Source organism: Metopolophium dirhodum, chromosome 1 (assembly GCF_019925205.1).
Source record: "Metopolophium dirhodum isolate CAU chromosome 1, ASM1992520v1, whole genome shotgun sequence".
Classification (NCBI taxonomy): domain Eukaryota; kingdom Metazoa; phylum Arthropoda; class Insecta; order Hemiptera; family Aphididae; genus Metopolophium; species Metopolophium dirhodum.
In genome coordinates, this window is record NC_083560.1 from 133,345,950 (window position 1) to 133,367,093 (window position 21,144).

The following is a 21,144-nucleotide window of genomic DNA, read 5'->3' on the forward strand; positions in this document are numbered from 1 at the left end:
GCGGAAAGGTTCCGGATGGAATTTCAGGCCATTTCGGAAAGGGGAACAAGCCAAAACCGCGAGGAGGATGAAATGGCCCAAGACATGGTGGCGGATATCACTGCGGCTGCAGACGCTCACATCCCCAGGTCCAGTTAAAGAGTCAAGGTCAAACCTCCATGGTGGACGGAGGGGCTCAATACAGCTAGACGCGATCTCCGCAGGGCGGCAAGGCGGGTGGGCGACACCGTCACTAGAGCCGAGTACAATACCCTAAGAAACAAGTATACAGCGCTACTAAGAACGAACAAGAGAGAGTCATGGCGCAGGTTCTGCTCGACCGAAGGGAAACTCTCGTGGGGTAAATTGTATAAATGGCTGAAGCATGGTGGCGGCTCGCAGTCGGTACCGGTCCTCCTCCTGCGCCCAGACGGGACCCAATGTCGCACCCTCGATGAGTCAGTAGACAACCTGCTCAACACGCTAATCCCCAATGAGCCAGCCCAGGCGGATCCGCCACGGACGCAATCCAGGGATGAGAGCTGGACGGATATAACGGCAGAAGCGCTTAGAGCCTTCGCCTGGACGATCGCGCCCGACAGGGCCCCTGGGGCAGATTGTGTCAGTGGAAGGATGATCCGTGCGCTGTGGCAAACTCTGTCTTCGCGTCTGCTCGAGCTGGTGAACCGCTGCATGAGGTACGCGAAATTCCCATATGGCTGGAAAAGTGCTACTGTGGTGCCAATCCTCAAGGGACAGGATAGAGACCTGAGGAACCCAAAGTCGTACCGGCCAGTCAGCTTATTACCTGTCTTGGGGAAGGTACTAGAGAAGGCAATAAACGACAGACTAAGGACCCAAATCACGCCGAGACTTTCGGGGAAGCAGTACGGTTTTACGCCAGGCAGGTCAACGCAGGACGCCATTGGAAACCTGCTGACCTGGTCGAGCCTGCGCGAGGAGCGTTACGTGATAACGGTGCTCCTGGACATTTCAGGGGCTTTCGACAACCTGAAGTGGTCAGCCCTTCAGGAAGATCTAGAGGCACTAGGGGCCAGTGCACATACCAGAGCGCACATCACTGAATATCTCAGAGGCAGGACTGCGACCATGATAATCGGAGGGGTGTCCAAGACGGTCAGGGTCACAAAGGGCTGTCCGCAGGGTTCCATCCTGGGCCCAGTGCTGTGGAATGTGACCATGGAAGCGTTATTGAGGGTGGAGTTACAAGAATACGTGAACATCCAAGCGTATGCCGATTACATCGCAGTCAGCGTGGCGGGGTTCACAAGGACCGCCATCATTCATCGAGCGGAACAGGCGCTCCTGCCGATTTTAGCCTGGGCGGACTCCAGAGGCCTAAGTTTTTCAGCGCAAAAGTCAACGGCCATGCTGACGAAGGGATTCCTGGTTCCAGGGTTTACATTAGCATTCGGGCAGGAAAGAATTGTATCCGTTCATCACACGAAATACCTGGGCCTCACGCTTGACTGTGAGCGAAAGTGGGATGAACACATTGAGATTCTCTCTGAAAAGTCGGATGATATGTTCTCCAGACTGCGGGGTACCATGGGTTCAGGATGGGGAATCAGAAGGGAAAACCTCATGATCCTATACAGAGGCGTTTTCCTACCTAGAGTTGGATATGGTGCTAGCTTCTGGGCACACGCAGCGAGCTCTAGAATAAGCAGACAGAAACTGGGCAAACTACAACGCAGAATCTTGGTGGGTCTGACCAGCGCGTACCGGACCACCTCAACCGATGCGCTGCAGATTCTAGCGGGGGTCTTACCATTGGACCTTGAGCTGAAAATGATGGCCACAAAGGAAGACTCTAGACAACTTCCAGAGCACGTAAGACGTGCAACCATTAACGCGGCCTATGAACAAGTCGTCGACGAATAGCAGGAGAGGTGGTCCAACTCACAGAAGGGTAGATGGACACACAGCTGCTTCCCGGATGTCAGGATTAGAATGAACAGCCCACTGGCTATGGGACACGAAGTGGCGCAGTTTTTTACCGGGCATGGAAACTTTAGAGCTAAGCTGGCGTACTTCGGGAAACAGCCTATAGCATTATGCCAATGTGGCACCGAGGACGAAGATGTCGAGCACGTAATGTTCAGGTGCACAAGACATACAGCACACAGGGCACACCTGGAATTGGCAGTCCTCAGGTCAGGACATCTTTGGCCATGCACCATGACCGTACTTGTCTCCACAAGGAGCCTCTACAGTGCACTAGTCAGGTTTGCAAAGACAGCGGCCTATTACGAAGAGGGCGATTGAGAGCAGGACGGGCAAGACACTCTGCGTGCCAGAGTGCCAAACCCCGCATGTGTTCTGAACGAGTGTCGGGAGTGAGAAGGCAGAAGCGGTTCACATGCGGGGCCGTCCTGAGGGGACACTCGTGCGTCGGGGACGCGGGCGGCGCTGACGCGGACAACAGTGGTTCGCGGACAACCGGAGGCGCCGCGGTGACCGAAAGCTTCGGCGAGTAGGTCACACCTACATCGGGCCCTGTGTCTGGGGCCATGGAAGAATACAGACACAGTCTACCCCGCTTGTCGTACGAGGCGACTAAAGGGGTGGGGTTGCGACCTACGCATCGCGGGCGAGCGCCCGCGGTTAAGGCCCACCAAGAGCCTGCTGAGCCAGTGAATCTTGGGAGACCGGGCGTGCCCTGTCGAACATCCCACCGGTGATGGCCTACCTAACGGGGGCGAGACCGGTGCCACGGGAAGGGGGGGAGCCCCACTGTCCCGAGTTATGCCCGGTTCAGTGCCCTCCTACTCCGGTGCCGGTTTGGTTTCGTGGTGGCTGTAGCGGGAGCTACTGTATGGTTCGAGCCAAGGCTGGCAGGCGAAGGTCTCCAGTGAATGGCTGTACCGCCACGGGGGTGCGAATACCTTTGGCGTTGCAGTTTCTCCTGGGCACTCAGCTGGTCTACCGTTGGATAAAATCAGCGGAGGGTGCCTGTAACCAAAAACGGGAAGTGATGGGATAGGTCACGTCCTCACCAGAGGTGGCACATGGTGGCTCCAGACCTGTGCCGTCTGGTACGGGCGCTTCGGTCCCGGTGCTGGTGGTCCTTAGACGACCCCCCGCGGCGTGGGCGCTTCGGCGCCCTCGCACGGGTGAACCTCTATGGCTCGTAACAAGCGCACAGCGCTTACACACGGTCCATAGTTGTAGCCGCAAGGCAACAAACCAAGGATACTCATGTCCCTATCTACTCACGGGGTCGAAGAAGGCCTGCCTTGCCGCGGCGACCCCGCCCGACCGGACAGTTTTGTTCGGCGCTAAGAGGCCTTCGAACACACGGACTTTCGGAGGTTGGCATCTCCGGTCGTAGGCGCCAGGACCTGGCAGTAGGACAAAAATGCAAGGAGTTAACCTTCAAAAATCACAATATGAAAGTTTTATACAGCAATATTGTTACCGCCCCAGTGGTTTCGGTAGCCACAGGGGTAGTTGGGGTTGGTTCGAGTAGCCTGGCCGACCGCAGCTTCACCCTTCAAAGGCAAGCGAAGTGGAGGCCCCACACAAAAATGACAACGGCTCAACCGGAAAAATGTGACAAACCAACAAGGGCTCTTTCTAAGGACAGTCTACCTCTCCGCCTTCGTGGTGGCAACGGTGACTTACCGGATGACGTACACACTGACAATGGCCTAGGCGGGGGTCAGCTTATCATTACGCCTACCAACTCCAACAACTCCAACTCTCGCAAGAGGAAGACCGCCGAGTCTCCTCCTGGTTCCGTGCCAGCAAACATTACAACAGAGAGCATCGCGATTGAAAAACATGTCCATGACTGCAAGCTTTTCCTACAGGATATGCAGACCTCGACCAAGATAGGTAGAAAGTGGTTACAAGGAATTGAGGACTTCCTGGCCAAAATTCAGACTTGCAGCAACAATATCGCCCTCGAAGCGGCTGTTATATCAGGTAAGTATCAGGAAGCCAAGATCGTAGCCTCAGAGGCCAACCATCTCCTAGAGACTTGCCTGGGCAACACTAACAACATGAACAGAGCACAACCGAAGCGGTTATATGTATCAACAGTAAAAGGAGATAATAACGTTCAACAAGTCATCGAGGAAGAAGACGACTTCATGACAGTCGACATGACAACGCCGCGACCGCATCCCCAACCTGCTGAGAGACGTCCAGTAAAAGAACGACTTGGCAACTTCCCCCCGCTGGAAGGACAGCTTATAAAGAAAAGAAAGCGGCGGAAAGCCCGAACAACTAACACCTACTCGGCCAAGATTAAATCAGCTAAAGCCAAACCGGTCCAGCCTGCATTCATCATTGACGGCAACGAGAACAGCCTCAAAATCGATGATATATGGAAGGTTGTCAGCTCAAAGGTCCCAAACCCAAAACTTGATGGCTGTCGCAGGACAAAGGAGGGGAACTTCGTCCTGACTAGTTCTGATAAAAGCACGATGGACGCCATCAGGTCTATCAGCGAAGGGTTGATGATTAGAGAACAGGGTCCCAGGAAACCCAGGCTCAAACTGAAAAATATCCCAGTAGAGTACTCTGCAGAGTTCATCTCCGACGCCATTATCAATCAGAACCAACAGTCACTTGAGCAGTGCACGTCAGCTGACATACGTCCACTGTTCAGGTGCGGCAGAAGAAGTGAGTTTGATACAGATTGGGTAGTAGAGGTATCGCCAGAGGCATACAAACGCCTAAACGGGAAAAGAACGTACATTGGGATGATCTCGACACTTCCCAGACCATTTATTGTAGCGCCTCATTGCAGGAGGTGTCTACAAACGACCCACAGGACCGCAGACTGCACCGCAGAGAGCGCCACATGTTTCCACTGTGCAAAACCTGGGCACAATAGAAAGGACTGCCCTAATAAGTCAGAAAAGCCCGAATGTGCGCACTGCAAGGGTAACCACGCTACCATGGACAAGGAGTGTTCCAAATGGGCCAAAACGATAAGGGCATTGCAGCTCAGAACGGACTATGGTCAGCCTGATGAACCATAAATCCCTCAACATTGTACAGTTAAACATGGCCAGGTCAAGGTCATCCGATGAACTACTCCATTACTGCACAAATGAAAGAATAGACATTGCCCTGGTTCAAGAGCCGTACGCTCATAGAGGTATTTTACATGGTCTCGAACACAGTGCCATCCGAACTGTCAAGTCCAAAACAAACGAGCACCATAGTATATGGGCAGCCATAGTGGTTTTCAACAGACACCTGGACATAGTAGCCAAGCCGCAACTTACCTCGGAACATACTGTCGTCCTTGGGGTTGCACACCCTGGCCAAACTCTTATTGATCTTGTCTCGTCCTACTTCCAGTTCCGTAAGCCGACTGAGTATTTCACTAACGAAATATCGCGCATCCACCCACTACTCCTAGACAGAGCGATCCTGGGAATGGATGTCAACGCATTTTCGCCCAGATGGCATGACTCCAGACGGAACGAGAAAGGCAGAATAGTTGAGAACATGATCGCTACGCTCGGCACGGTCATCCTCAACAAACGTAATAATGAACATAATTTTCAAGGCGCCAGGGGTCGCAGCAATGTTGATATCACCCTAGCTTCCCCAAGCATCACTAGTAACATAAGGGATTAGCAGGTCATCAAAGGGGCCACCACAAGTGATCACCTCATCATCAGCTTCACCATCTCCGACCATTTTGATGTTATAAAAACATCCCCGTACGTCAGATACCGAGACAATAAGATTAATAAAGCAGAATTTGCCGATGCAGTTAGCAGTGCACTAGAATCCACTAACTGTGAGGGTTCCATCAATGGGTCTGCGGATCACATCTCGCTTAGCCTTAAATCGGCCTGTGATAAGCTTTTAGTGAAGCCCTCCGCAAGTAAGACCATTCGCCCCCCGTGGTGGAATGCCGAAGTAAACAGCTCACGACGCGCACTCAAACATGCTCACAGAGACATGCTCCGTCAGAAAACTCCGGAATCGAGAGAATTGTTCAGGTCAGCAAGAAACAGACACGTCAGCAATATACGCAAAGCAAAGAAAGTTATCTGGCAGAAGTTTGCAGATGAACCTCTTCTGACGGGAAACAAATGGGGTAAACTAACCAAATGGCTCATCAAGGGAAGCAACGAGCAATCGATACCGTCTGTGCTTCGAAAAAGTGATGGCTCCTATACGTCCAGCATCAACGACACCGTCAGCCTCATGCTGGATGAGCTAATTCCCACATCTGTCCACGATCAGGGAATCGAGCCGGTTGATATAACAGATCCCGCATTTCCTCAGATAACTTCCGATGAACTGACAAGAATTGTAAAAAAGCAGAAAAATAGTGCCCCAGGAGCTGATGGATTGTCGGTTAACATAATCAAAGCTGCCTGGCCAGCTATCGGCGCTCATATGTTAAGTCTAGTGAACAATTGCTTAAGATCTGCAAAGTTTCCGGATAAATGGAAAAACGCACGTATTGTCGTCCTTCTGAAAAACAAGTACAAAGATCCGCTTATCCCGAAAAGCTACCGTCCAGTCAGCCTCCTACCAGTTCTGGGGAAGATTCTGGAAGAGGTAATCTGTGACATCGCAGAACGTGAAATCGGAAACCGACTTAGTTCCGATCAACATGGCTTCAGACCAGGGAGATCGACATCGTCAGCATTAGATGAGCTTATAGCCTGGACGAACCAAAATGGACGCCACGTAATCGGTAGTTTCCTCGACATAAGCGGCGCTTTCGACAACGTCCGATGGCCAACGCTGATCGAGGACATGAGATCTCTCCGGTGCAGTCCGACCATTATCGCAATCACACTGAGCTACCTAACTGGCAGATCTGCCACGTACAGGGTTGGGGGCTCAGAAAGGACAGTAATTCTAACCAGAGGCTGCCCACAGGGTTCTAAGTTCGGTCCCAGATTACTGAAAGCAATCTACCCAGACGACACGAAGTTAATCGCGTACGCCGACGACATCGCCCTTCTGGTGGCGGGCAACACGAGACGCGATGTAATCAGCAAGACAGAGTCGTCACTACAAACCATTTCGTCATGGGCAAGTCGCCGAGGGCTACTTTTCTCGAGGGAAAAATCCGCAATGATCCCGCTCAAAGGTGGGCTAGTTCCGGGTTTCACCGCGTCCTTTGATGGTGGGCGAATCAGGTCAGTCCCGGAAACCAAATACCTCGGCCTGCTCCTAGGTGAAGGACTTAATTTCCATAATCACGCAGTCAAACTACTTGAGTCAAGCACGGACGTGTTCTCTCGATTTAAGTTGGTAAGGAAATCTAAGTGGAGTGCTTCGGCGGCACTATCACTACTAATTTACAAGGCGGTATATATCCCGAGGCTATTGTATGGATGCAGAACCTGGTACCCGTCCGTTACAACTGCAGATATGTGAAACAAGATGGAATCCGCCCAGAGAAGGATCCTCCTACCGGTAACTGGAGCCTACAATACGACATCAACGAGAGCTCACCAGGTCCTTGCAGGCACGCCACCTGTATTTCTTCAAATCGAGTCCACAATCAGAGTTCAAGATGGTATGCAGAAATCAGAATCTGAACAAATACTTGCAGAGCAGTGGCAAACTCTATGGAACAGTTCCACTAAAGGACGGTGGACACACGAGTTCCTGCCTAACATCAGCATCAGGATCCACACACCGATAACTTTCGATCATTATACGGCCCAAATGGTCACTGGGCATGGAGATTTCAACAGTAAACTGTATAGCTTCAACCTAGTAGTCTCTCCACGCTGCAGCTGCGGCCATGCTGAAGAATCAGCGGAACATGTGTTATACGAATGCCCAAGTTTCGTCGACCTCAGTGCAAGACTGCAGGACTCACTCGACCGGTGCGGTATTGATTGGCCAGGCGATCGTCAATCCTTCGTCTCTTCCAGAATCGCATGGTCGGCCTTAGAGAAATTTTCAGGAGAGGCACTCGTAAGAAAGGAACGTCTCAGGATTGAGGATAGGATTCAGCTCCGAGAGGGAGTGAACCAGAATCAACAGCTCTTCCAGTAGGACTACATCGTCCTACGTCAGCAAAAGGCCCGGTTTCGGCTGGGATGGGCCCGACGACCCCATGCTGCCTGAGTTAATCACCGACCGGGGGTGGGGTCGTGAAGGAGTAAATCTGCCACGACCAGAAACCCGTACAGCGGGACCGGGGAGCCCCACTACCGAAAGGTTAGTGCCCCGGTGCTGAGGCCCTAATAACATCTCGGGCCTCTGGAGCGGACTCGCTGGGGCTGTGGTTGAGCTAGTAATGACCACTAGCGGCAACGCTAGGTCAGAAAGTGGATTACCTCAAGATGTCCCTATCTACTCAGTGTTGGTCTGACAGCCATACAGTGCGGACGTGTTTTGAGGTGCTCCGTGTACAACTCAATTTCCGAACGGGTTAGAGTAGTTCAATTTTGGCGTTCTTAGTACCAAAAGATTCGTCTCGAGTAGACGCTTCTGCCGGTGCATAGAAATCGGTTAGGTTAGTGAGGCGTGAGGGCGTTTTCAGTCTGTCGCAAGCGTAAAGTCAGTGTTTACGCCCGACCGGCAAAACCCTTTCCGCGATTTCTCGGGCTGTATTGCGAATTTTGCGTCGGGCGATACACCGCCGAATTCGTGCTGTTCTAGCGCAAATTTTGGTGTAGGTCGCGCGAAAGTTCGACTTTCAGCGCCGAAGTTAGGCTAAAAAAGTTCGCGGGCGAACAGAGGGTCACAGAACCGAGGTACGACATCGCGGTTTGGATAGTCGAATAGTCTTTTTTAAGATAAATCGACGAACCCAAGCTGCGCATTCGTGCAGCGATTTGCGGCCCTAAGAGCGGCGTTCAAAGTTCCGGCGGGCGAGTGACGGTGGTGCCCATACCGCCCTATCCAAAGATTGTGCGAAATGGGTGGCTCGCACAATGGCTCTTCATTCGAAAACTAGTTATGAGTGTTACATGAGTTGAGAATCGTACAGCTCAACATGGCAAGGTCAATGGCTGTATCGGACAAGCTATACCACTACTGCACGACTAAAAAAGTGGACATTGCCCTGATCCAGGAACCGTACTCCAGATGGGGGGTACTTACGGGCCTTGAAAACGGGTCAATTCGTATGGCCAAGTGTAATGTTAACGAACACCACGGCGTATGGGCCGCCATAATCGTGTTTAATGAAAACCTGGACTTGCTGCTAAAACCTCACCTGACAACGACCCACTCGGTTACTATAGGAGTAGCTATCCCCGGTCAGTCCCCGGTGGATCTGGTGTCAAGCTACTTCCAGTTCAGGCAGCCAACGGACGTCTTCACGCGGGAAATAAGAACGCTCCACCCGTTACTGTCAAGTAGGACAATCTTCGGCATGGACGTAAACGCCTTCTCCCACAAATGGTTCGATCACAGACGCAAAGAGAAAGGTAGACTCGTCGAATCGTTGATCACAGATCTAAACCTGACCATTATGAACAAGGAATGGAATGAATATACTATTCAAGGCGCTAGCGGCCGAAGAAACGTCGACATCACACTCTCCACCGAAGGCATGGCAAACAGCATACGCGACTGGCGAGTTCTCAAAGGCATCACCAGCAGTGATCACTTGGTGGTCAGCTTCTTAATACGAGAACAAGGCATGAACAATATCAGACTAGAACCAAGAGCACGTTACAATGACCGCAGAATCAACAAGCCCATATTTATCGACACGGTTGCAAACAACTTAGTATCCACACCGTTGGATGCCACCATAAACGGCTCAGCCGCCCGTATAACGAGCTGCTTGGTTAGTGCGTGCGAACAGTTACCACCCAAACAATGTGGACAAAGAAAAGCACGTCCCCCGTGGTGGAACAAGGACTCCACGGACTCAAGGAGCGAACTAAATCGGGCCCACCGAGCAATGCTCAGAGATGACAACCCAGATACCAGGACCCGTTTTAGAGCCGCCAGAAACCGGAATGTGAGTAACATCCGCGCAGCCAAAAAAGCTGTATGGTCCAGATTTGTTGACGGGGAGTCTGCGTGCAAGAACCCGTGGGGTAAACTGTCGAAATGGTTAGTCAAGGGCAAAAGGACTCAGACATTACCCTCGGCCCTGAGAAGGCATGACGGCAGCTACACCTCAAGTTTGGATGAAACAATTAGTTATATGATGGATGAACTTATCCCTACCTCAAACTTGGACACCAGACCCGACCCGGTCCCGATAACTACAGGTCCTATACCTCAGGTCACAACAGACGAACTCAGATCAGTCGCTACACGACAGAAAAACAAGGCTTCAGGTGCCGATGGATTGACTGCCAGGATTATAAAGGCAGCTTGGCCTGCGATTGAGCACGATATGTACCTGCTGACTAACAAATGCCTCAAGAAGGGCATATTTCCTGATCCCTGGAAAAACGCGGCCATTATGTACTCCTGAAGGGCAAAGGTAAGGATCCGTTAACACCCAAAAGCTACCGCCCGGTCAGCCTGCTCCCGGTCCTTGGCAAGATCCTGGAAGAAGTAATTTGCGATGTTCTTGAAACGGAGATCGGGCATAACCTAAGCCTGCGACAACATGGTTTCAGGCCGGGAAAATCCACCACAACGGCACTTACCGAGCTGCAAACCTGGGTCGATCACAATGGCAAACATATACTCGGTACATTTCTAGATATAAGCGGGGCATTTGACAATGTGCAATGGCCAATGCTGATCCAGGACATGCGACACCTTAACTGTGGTCCTACCACAATATCGATGGCACTGGATTACCTCACCAATAGGACAGCTACATACAGGGTTGGTGGGGCAGAGCGAACAAAGACTCTAACTCGAGGCTGCCCTCAGGGGTCCAAGCTAGGACCTAGATTATGGAACATCACAATGGACAAGTTACTCAAGAATAACTTGCCGAACGACACGACTATAGTTGCATACGCGGATGATATCGCCCTGCTAGTTTCGGGCAACACCAGAAGGGACATATTGAATAAAACCGAAGAAGCACTGGCGGCCATAGCAGAGTGAGGGCACAATAGAGGGCTGACCTTTTCAAAAGAGAAGTCCGTTATGATACCCCTAAAAGGTGGCCTTGTCCCGGGGTTCACTGTAGCCTTTGGTAACGACCGCATCAAGTCCACTGCAGAAACCAAATACCTCGGCCTTCAACTCGGAGCCGACCTCGACTTCGGTGGCCACGCTGCGAAGCTACTGGCCTCCAGCTCGGACGTGTTCTCGAGGCTTAAGTCAGTAAGGAAATCGAAATGGGGCGTCTCTTCAGCCATGGCGCTGATCCTGTACAAGCCGGTGTACATCCCAAGGATAACATATGGTGCCAGCATATGGTACCCATCAGCCGCAACGAAGGCGGTCAAAGCGAAGCTTGAGTCGGCGCAAAGAAGAGTGCTGCTGGCAGTTACCGCCGGATACAAAACGGTTTCCACCAGGGCGTTACAGGTAGTAGCCGGTACCCCACCGATATACCTGCAGATAGAAATGGCCATAAGGATCAGCCAAGGCATGCCGAGAAGCGCGGCAGAGAACATTTGTATTGAAGATTGGCAATTGCTATGGGACAACTCCACCAAGGGTAGGTGGACATATGGCTTCTTCCCAGATATAAGGACAAGACTAGCGATACCGATAACCTTTGGACACTACACCACACAAATGGTTACGGGTCACGGTGACTTCCAGCTCAAGTTACACAGTTTCACTCTGGCAGACAGCCCGCATTGCAGTTGCGGCGCCGTAGAAGAATCCGCAGCTCACATACTGTACACATGCCCTAACATGATGACCCAGAGAACTAAACTTGCAGAATCTCTTAGACTATCGGGTGTCGAATGGCCATGCGAAAGAGCAACATTTGCCGCGTCAAGGAAGGCCTGGTCAGCGCTGGAAAAGTTCGCGAAGGAAGCCCTCATCTACAAAGAAGAAAAGAGACGACAGGAGAGACTGCTCCAGGAGGATGCAGCCCAGGACAACCCGTAGGACAATATCCTACATCAGCGCAGGGCCCAATCTCCTTGGGATGGACTTGACAACCCCACGCTGCCTGAGTTGACTCACCGACCGGGGGTGAGGACGGGACTTGGGTATTTCCGGTTCCGTCCAGAAACCCGTACAGCGGGACCGGGGAGCCTCACTGCCGCAAGGTTAGTGCCCCAGTACTGAGGCCCTAACAACACCTCGGGCCTCTGGTGTTGGACTCGCTGGGGCTGTGGTTTACGTTAGGAACGACCACTAGCGGCAACGCTAAGTCGAAAGTGGATACATCAAGTTCTGTCCCTATCTACTCAGTGTTGGTCTGACAGCCATACAGTGCGGACGTGTTTTGAGGTTCTCCGTGTACAACTCAATTTCCAAACGGGTTAGAGTAGTTCAATTTTGGCGTTCTTAGTACTAAAAGATTCGTCTCGAGTAGACGCTTCTGGTGCATCGAGCACGAAAATCGGTTAGGTTAGTGAGGCGTGAGGGCGTTTTCAGTCTGTCGCAAGCGTAGGTGTCGATTTTGAGTCGGTCTGTATAAGCCTCAGGGCGAACACGTTGCTGCGCTGCCGCCATCAGGTAAGGTGTTAGGCTTTATTAATATAGGTTAAGGTAGCATAGTCTCAGTGCCGTTAGTACTCCCCACTCGCAAAGGAGGAAAAGGCGCTGTTACTAGGGTAGGTAGGCTCGATAGATTTATTTAGGTTAAGTTAAGAGCGCGGTCAGTCATGTCAGACAAGAAGGGGCTGCCTGGAAGAGGTAAGGGCGGGTGCACCGGTGGCGGGGGTCCCAGCGGGGGACACCGTCGCTAAGGTACAGAAAAGGAAGAGGGTAGATGCTCCAGAGGAGGACGGCATTTCTGAATGCTCCTCCGTCGGAATCTCATCCTTTCCTCAAAAGGCTAGGGAAATCGGTAGGGACCTGGACGCGCTCCTTCTAGCAGAGAAGGAGAAAAGAAAGATTTCGGCGGCCGCTCTGCGGGCCATCTTGGAAATTAGGGACAGGTACGAGGTCTTGCTTGACGAGGCCTACTGGCAGAACACGGTCCTGCAAGGTAGGGTCGAGGAGGCGAGGCGGTCTCAGGCGAGACCTGAGGTGCGTGAGGTTGTGGTGGAGAGGACGGTCGCGCCATCTCCGCCCAAAAAGAAGAAGAAGGTCGAGGTCAAGGCCAAGGCCAAGACTGCGGCCGTCAAGGAGAAGGTGAAGGGAAAGGGAAAAGAGCAACCGTTTGTGGAGGTAGTGAGCAGGAAGAGTAAAAGGAAAAAGAAGAAGAAGAAGAATGAGGAGAAGCCCAAGGAGCAGCCGAGCGTGGCCATTACCACCTCCAAGAAGGCGGCTAAGGCCATCGAGAGGGAGAAGGCGAGGGCTCCGGCCCGCGCCTTCGTCGTCTCGGTGGGGGCTGCTGGGGCCAGTGAGGTCAAGAAACAGCTCTGGGCCGATCTGGTCAAGGGGGTGGCGGTGCCCAAGCTTGGCGGCTCTGCGAAGCTCCCGAGAGGAGATCTGGTGGTTAGGCCGGCCGACGAGGCCACGTATGCGGCCCTGAAGGCTATGGAAAAAGATGGTAAGGGAGTGAGGGAAGAGAGTGCGAGGTGGCCGACCGTACTGGTGTATGACGTCGATAGGGATATCGCGAAGGAGAAGCTCGCGGGTCAGATCGTGGATCTGAACCCGGAGCTTGGTCTGGATAAGGAGGCCGTGGTCCCCCTCTTCATGAAGGGGCCCAAGACGGACGAGCTTGTTTGGTGGGTCTGCTCCGTCAGACCAAGCGCCTTCAAGACTCTGGTAGGAAAGAGCCTTTTCATCGGGTTGGCCAAGTGCAAGGTAAAGGAGTACGTTGACGTAGTCAGGTGCTTCAAGTGCCAGCACTTCGGTCACAGGGCTCTGAAATGTGTACAAACGGTGGACACTTGCGGGCGCTGCGCGGTCAAGGGCCACAGGGCCAAGGACTGCAAGAGCGTGCCGGTCAAGTGCGCCAACTGTGGCCTGGCTGCTCAGTCGGGGCACAGCGGTTGTGTGGCTCTTCACAAGGCGACCATCACGGTCGCCCGTAGGACAGATTTCGGCTCGAAATGATCTCTTCGACCTACTGTGTAGTCCAACTGAACATGAACGGGAATCATCTCGTCTCTGATCAGATATTGGACTATAGCAGGGCTAACGGGTTTGAGGTGCTTCTGCTTCAGGAAGTGCTGACCTCGAGAGACAAGTTGCTAGGTTTTGACTATTGCGCCACGAAAGTGGTTCTCAGCAGTAGGGACGGTAGTGCAGGGGCTGCCATAGTTGTCCTAAATCAGGACATCGATGTGGTAGCCCTGCAGGGGCTCAGCGATAGGTTCTGCGCCGTGGCCAGTCTCAGGAAGAGACACGGACAGGCGGTCGTTTTCGTGTCAGCTTACTTCAAGTACAGCATCCCGACACGCATCTTTACGGACAGGTTAGGTGATATTCTCGATAGGGTCAACCAAGACGTCGTGATAGGGGCTGACGTGAATGCGCACTCGCCGCAATGGTTCAGTCGGCCGGGCAACAACTCGGGTTCAGCCCGGGGGACCCACGTCGAATCCCTGATCGCGGCGAAACACTTGACGGTGCACAACCAGCCCGGCCACCTCGACACGTACGAGAGGCCGGGTATGGGGGCATCGAACATAGATGTTACGCTGACGAGAGGGGGTTCACTGACGAACTCAGTTTCTGAATGGGAAGTGCTCGACGTCACCGACAGCGACCACAGGACCATCAGATTCAAGATCCGCGTCGTATCAGGGTCAGAGGGACCCGCGGTAGGGAAATGTCGTTTCAACGTTAGGAATGCCGACTGGGATAGGTTTAGGTGGGTTCTGGCCCAGAAAGTTCTTGGTGAACATGAGACCATGGTGGTTGGTTGCGGACAGGTAGCGAAGCCTCTCACGCGTGCTCTTGGGCATGCCATGGAGACCTCCATGCCCCGCTCCCGTAAATCCGTCAGGATGAAACCACCATGGTGGGACGCCGGACTCGAAGAGTCCAAAAAGCGCCTCAATAACTTCAGACGCACCATGGACTACAAAGTCTCGGATAGGGACCAATTCAGAGTGCTCAGGAACGAGCACCTGAAAAAGATTAGGAAGGCCAAGATGGAGTCATGGAGGAAGTTCGCTACCTCCAGCAACTCGGACATCTGGGGCCCGGTCTATCGTTGGGCTAGGAATGGATCTTCTAAGAGTAGGGTACCAAACGCTGTGCTTCGAGAAGACGGAACCTTCACGGTGACGGCTTTGGAGACGGCCGAGTGTCTGTTGGAGAGCCTAATCCCTAGGGACAGGGCTGCTCCCATCTTTGAGGCTGAGAGAGTAGGAAGAGTGAGACCAGAGGTCACGGAGGCCGAGGTTAAGGCAGCTGTCTGGAGGATGGCCCCTAACAAAGCTCCGGGACTGGACGGGATCACCGCTGGGGTACTCAGGAAGGCGTGGGGCGTCATCGGCTCGCCGCTGACCAACGTCCCGAGAGAGTGCCTCAGGAAGTCGGAATTTCCGGACTGTTGGAAGACAGCAGAGGTAGTGATCATCAGGAAGGGAGAGGACAGAGAACCGAGTCTTCCTAAGTCGTATAGACCAGTTAGCCTGCTTTCGGCACCGTCAAAAGTGCTGGAACGGCTGGTGGTGGACAGGATTGAGGAGGAAACGGGAGGCGCTCTTTCAGCAGAGCAACATGGTTTCAGGGTCGGCAAGTCCACAATCAGCGCGATCAAGTCGTGTCTGGATTGGGTGGACAACAGTGAGGAGATGGTGGTAGGAGTCTTTCTGGATATCTCAGGAGCCTTCGACAACCTGAGATGGAACGTTCTGATTAGGGACATGATGGATCTGGGGGCATCTGATGCAACTAGATCTATCATACAGAGCTATCTGACGGGCAGAAGGGCGGTGCTCTCGGTGGAGGGAGCGACTGCATTCGCGGATCTCACCAGAGGCTGTCCTCAAGGCTCACAGTTAGGGCCAAGTCTTTGGAATTTATCTATGGATAGGGCGTTGGTCACCAACACGGACGATAAGGTCAAACTGGTCGCGTACGCGGATGACCTGGCGGTTCTTATCGCGGGCTCCGATCTTGAAGAAATCCAGGTGAAAGCGAGAGCGACGCTCGGCGCCTTGCGCGAGTGGGCGAGCCGAAGAGGTCTAACCTTCTCGGCAAGCAAGTCTCAAGCGATCCCCCTGAAAGGAGGGCTGCGGCCGGGGTTCACTGTTCCCTTCGGGACAGAGGACATCGTGGCCGTGAGTTCAGTTAGGTATCTGGGCGTCGAATTGGACAGTAGGCGAAATTTCTGGGCGCACGTGAGCGGCGTGGCCGGGAAGTCCGACTCTCTGTACAGTAGGCTTAGAGCGGCATCGTCTGCGGACTGGGGTCTCCGACAGTCCACCTCCGCCGTAATATACAAGGCAGTCTTCCTGCCTCGTATCACTTACGCTGCGGAGACCTGGACAAAAGGAGTCCTCACAGCGAAGGCGATAAAACTCCTCGGCAGCAAGCAGAGGAGGGCCCTTCTCTCTCTAACAGGGGCATACAGAACAACCTCAACGGATGCGTTGCAGGTTGTTGCTGGGCAGCTGCCTCTAGATCTGGAAATTCGATGGCATGTGGTTAGGATCAAAAGGAAAACTGGTCAAATCTCAGAGGAGGAGATGAACGACCAGAGGGATAGGATTATAGACATCTGGCAGGATAGGTGGGATAATAGCACGAAGGGTCGCTGGACCCATGCTATTTTTCCCGACAAGGGAGCCAAAATAGTGGTAGGGGCTACGCCCCGGGTTGATCCACTGACATCAACTAAAAACTTAGTCAGTACCACGGGAGAGGGGAGCCCCACCGCGCACAGATACGGCTAGCCGGAGCTGTGCGTGGTGCCCCTCAAGGTTGAGGAGCCTACCTCGGCTGAAACGTGGTGGCTGTGGGACAGGCGCCAGATAGTAGTACATAAACCACAACACCTAGTGGGAGGTCCGGTACCCAAGGTGGCACTTAACTGAGTCATCCCGGCCCTCAGAAAAGGTACGGGCCCTCCGGGGCCCGGTGCTGGTGGTCCACAGACGACCCTAGGCCGTAGGCGGTTAGCCGTCGACGTCCTAGCTCCACCTCCGCCCGTTAGTAGCGTCCAGCGCTAAGGCACGGACGGACGGCGGTACGCGAGAGCCACAAAACCCGGAGACTCATGTCCCTATCTACTCGGGGTCGTCGAAAGCCCACCTTGCCGTGGTGACCCCGCCCGGCTTAGCCTGCTAAGTCGCTAAGAGGCTTTCGAATCGGGCTCGTCTAAACCAGTTTTGCCGGGCCCCAGGCGTCGCGTGAGCTGTTACGTGGCGTCAAGTCGTGCGCTCGCGAGTGGCGAGCCTATACCTCGGGCCGGGAGCAACCCGCGGAAGACACCAGTCGTCCTGCAGTGTCGTTCGGCTGGCAGGCGTCGCGGGCGTAACCTGGCCTCAGGGTCTGAGGGCCGTTGCGGACTTGCGCATTGGCGCTAACCCTTAACTTGGGCGATTGCCCGGGGACCTTCACCAGTTCACGGGCGGTCAAGCTCGGCCGTGCACTTAACCGTGTGCGGTCTTGCGTGGAGAAGAGCTTCCGGAGGTTGGCAACTCCGGTCGTAGGCGCTAGGACTAATTACGACGGTTAGACTCCGACCAGGCAGATCATGGATGCAACTTACGCCTAGCCCGACGTACGCCAGAGGGTTCAGGGCTGAGCCTGGCGGTAGGCGTATAAACGCAAGGGAAGGTCACCCGACAAACCAATGATGCTTGCGAATAAAAACATTATTACCCCAAGTGATACGCCGGCTTGCCTGGTAAATTCACCCTCTGCGGAGGAACGGGCCCATGGATTTTGGGGGGGCCCACTCGCAATGCATCCCCGGCCAGAGCTGAGCAGCCTGGTTGACGAGCCCACGGGCGAATTCTCTGACTCTGACCTTGACACAAAATCTGACATTAAATATATTGACCACGCTATAAATTGCAGACGCATGGCAGACGTTGCCATTATGGACGCGGGTGGCTACGACCTTTGCCACCAACATTCGACCCTCAGGCTCAGAGGCGGTGCCCCGAGCCCTGACCCACTGGATTTTGTCACTCCCGTTACAAGCGGCCCAGCCCGAAAAAGGAAAAAGAAAGCGCAAGCGGACATTAGCCCGTTCAATATCAGGGAAAAACTGGAGTCGTGTTTCTCTGATATTGACACCAATATCATGGGATGTCGGGCCGTCATTGACGAAATGACCAGGGTCACGAAATGTGGCAAAACCTGGAAGGACCAAATAGCTCACTTTCTGGATGAGATCTTGATCCAGTCCAGAAAGGTCGCAATAGAAAGCGCTGACGCGGTTGGACAGATCTCCTCTAGGAGAGAGGACCTCCGCGAGGCCCAGACTATGAATAGCGATCTGTATTTGGAAATTGGCGCGCTTCGCGAAAAAGTCCGCACCTTAGAGAGAGCCCAGGAGGAGCTCACGGCTAAAATCCCCCAGGCACCTATGGGTAGTGCTATTATCTCTCCCGAATATATGGTGATTGATCCGGACACAATCCAGGTTCGGGAGGTTGAAACGACACCAAAGCCAGGCACCTCTTACGCTTAAAGGGAAATATACCAGGGTCAAGGGAGAACTTCCCTAGGCTACAGCCTCCTCCCTCCGGGAAAACTCCGAAGGTAGCAAGATCAGGGACGAAACCACCGAAAAAACCACCCAGAATAAAACCGTCCGCTAAAATTAAAAACGCAAATAAAAAGGCCAGGGCAACCGTGGTCGGCCCGAGGTTCAAAATCGTTGGGGAACAGGGAAATTGGCCGGAGATTCGCAAGTCCATTGAACAAAAAATAAGCTTCCCTAGAGTCCGTATCTCCAATAATGAGAACGGAATCATCCTCTTCCCCGAGGATAAGGACACATTAGCAGCCTTACGCAGGACAAGCAACCTCGCTGAAAAGAAGCCCCCTCTTCCGAGACTAATCATCTCGGGGGTGGATCGGCTTCTCGAAGGAGACGTATTGCCTTGGAGCCTGGTCCACCAGAATGGCGAACATCTTGGCTTGACAGACGCGGACGCGGCAAACATAAGACCGCTGTTTAAAACAGGGCCGCGCGACCGAATCACGGTCAACTGAGTGGTTGAGGTCCGTCCAGATCTGCTCCCTAAACTGGAGGGCAAGGTGGGATATCTTGGATTTTCCAAATGCCACATGAGATCCTACAGCGACATCCCGCAGTGCTACAATTGCCAGAAGCACGGCCACACTTCGGCCAAGTGCAGGGCCAAGGAGCCCATCTGCAGAAACTGCTCTGGCGGCCACGACTCTAGGGAGTGCAAGTCAGAGAACGCGAGGTGCGCCAATTGCAAAAGGCAGGGTCACAAGGCCTCTTCTTCTAACTGTCCGGCAAAATTAGCTGCCGTTAGATCAGTCCTCCGACGCACGGACTTCGGAATATTGGCACCACCTCCGGAATATAAATGAGCAACAAAATAAAAATAATCCAGCACAACCTGAATCGGGACCGTATGGCTAGCCACCAGCTCCATGAGCTCTGCGCCGAGCAAAAGGTTGACTTTGTACTGGTCCAGGAACCGCTTATAGTTAATAACAACGTCTATTCGTTTGAAACATGTAGACGGGCGCACATTAGCCGAGACGCCGGTGCGGCAGTTATCGTCCTGACCAACCGATTCCAGTGCATCCTCCTAGGGACATATTCGTCAAGCCACACAGTTGCGATTAGAGTCAAGTTTGGTCAAAGGAAGGTGGACGATGTGATACTGGTGTCGTCATACTTCAAGTATAACACATCTCCTACCCTTCATATTGAGCGACTGAGTCAGATATTGATAAAAGAGAAACGAACCCTTATCGGGGCGGACACCAACGGGCACTCTGGACTCTGGTTCTCGGAAACTCGTAACCGCCGAGGGAGAATCGTCGAGGAGTTTATCAACAAATATGGACTCAGGGTTCACAACATTGCTGGGCAAATGAACACCTTCCGACGTCGTGATAATAGAACGTCAAATATCGATGTCACGATTACGTCGGCTGACATTGAACACAAAGTGCAGAATTGGACAGTCAGCGATGAGACTGACAGTGACCACAGGGTTCTAAGTTACAACATACAGGTGCGCAGTCCGCCCTCGAGAACCCCGGGGCCCGCGCGGTACAATGCCAAGACCGCAGACTGGGAGCTATATAACTCCACCCTACTTGGCGAGGTAGGCCGTATCCCTGACCACTGCATAAATGCTATGGCGTTGGGCATCAACCGAGCACTGAAAACGGCAGCGGACAAAGCCATCGCGAAAAAACGACCGACTGGTGCCCCGGGAAGAATCCATGGTGGTCCCCAGGGTTATCTGCGTTAAGGAGAGAACTGGTCCGAAAGAGGCGCCAAGGTCTGAGCCGCCCTGAGTACAACATTCTCAGAAACAGTTTTCTTCCAGAAATAAGAAAACATAAGTCTGAGACGTGGAAAAATTATGCTAATGATCTAAATAAGAACCCTTGGTCGAGGGCCTTCAAATGGGCCAAGAACGGATGCCGGTCTATAACGCTGCCGAGCACGATATTGAGAGATGACGGCTCGCAAACCGATGACTGTCGGGACACAGCTGAACTTAAGCTAGATAAGTTCGTGCCTAGAGATCCCTTACAAGGCGTTCTAGTGTACCAGGGCCCGCTGGAAGACACAGAGCTCCCGGACCAGGAGACTATAAAAGCGGCCATATGGCGCATCAAACCCTCTGGCGCTCCAGGGATGGACGGTATCTCGGCACGCATGCTCAGAAAGGCATGGCCTGCGCTTAGGGAGCCGATAACGTTCCTTTTTGGCCAGTGCATCCAAAAAGGACTATTCCCTGACTGCTGGAAATCAGCTGAACTGGTGCTAATCCCGAAACCAGGTGCAACGGACACTACTTTGAAAAAGTCGTTCAGACCGATTAGCTTGCTGCCGGTCCTTGGGAAAGCGCTTGAAACATTGATCATAAGCAGAATAACAAATGAGACCACGTTGGACACAAACGATGAACAGCACGGCTTCACGTTAGGCAAATCGACAACCAGTGCATTTGAAGCTGTGTATGACTGGGTCGACGTGTCTAGGTCACGACACATTTTCGGCACCTTCCTCGACATCACTGGCGCGTTTGATAATGTTAAATGGTCCCCTCTCCT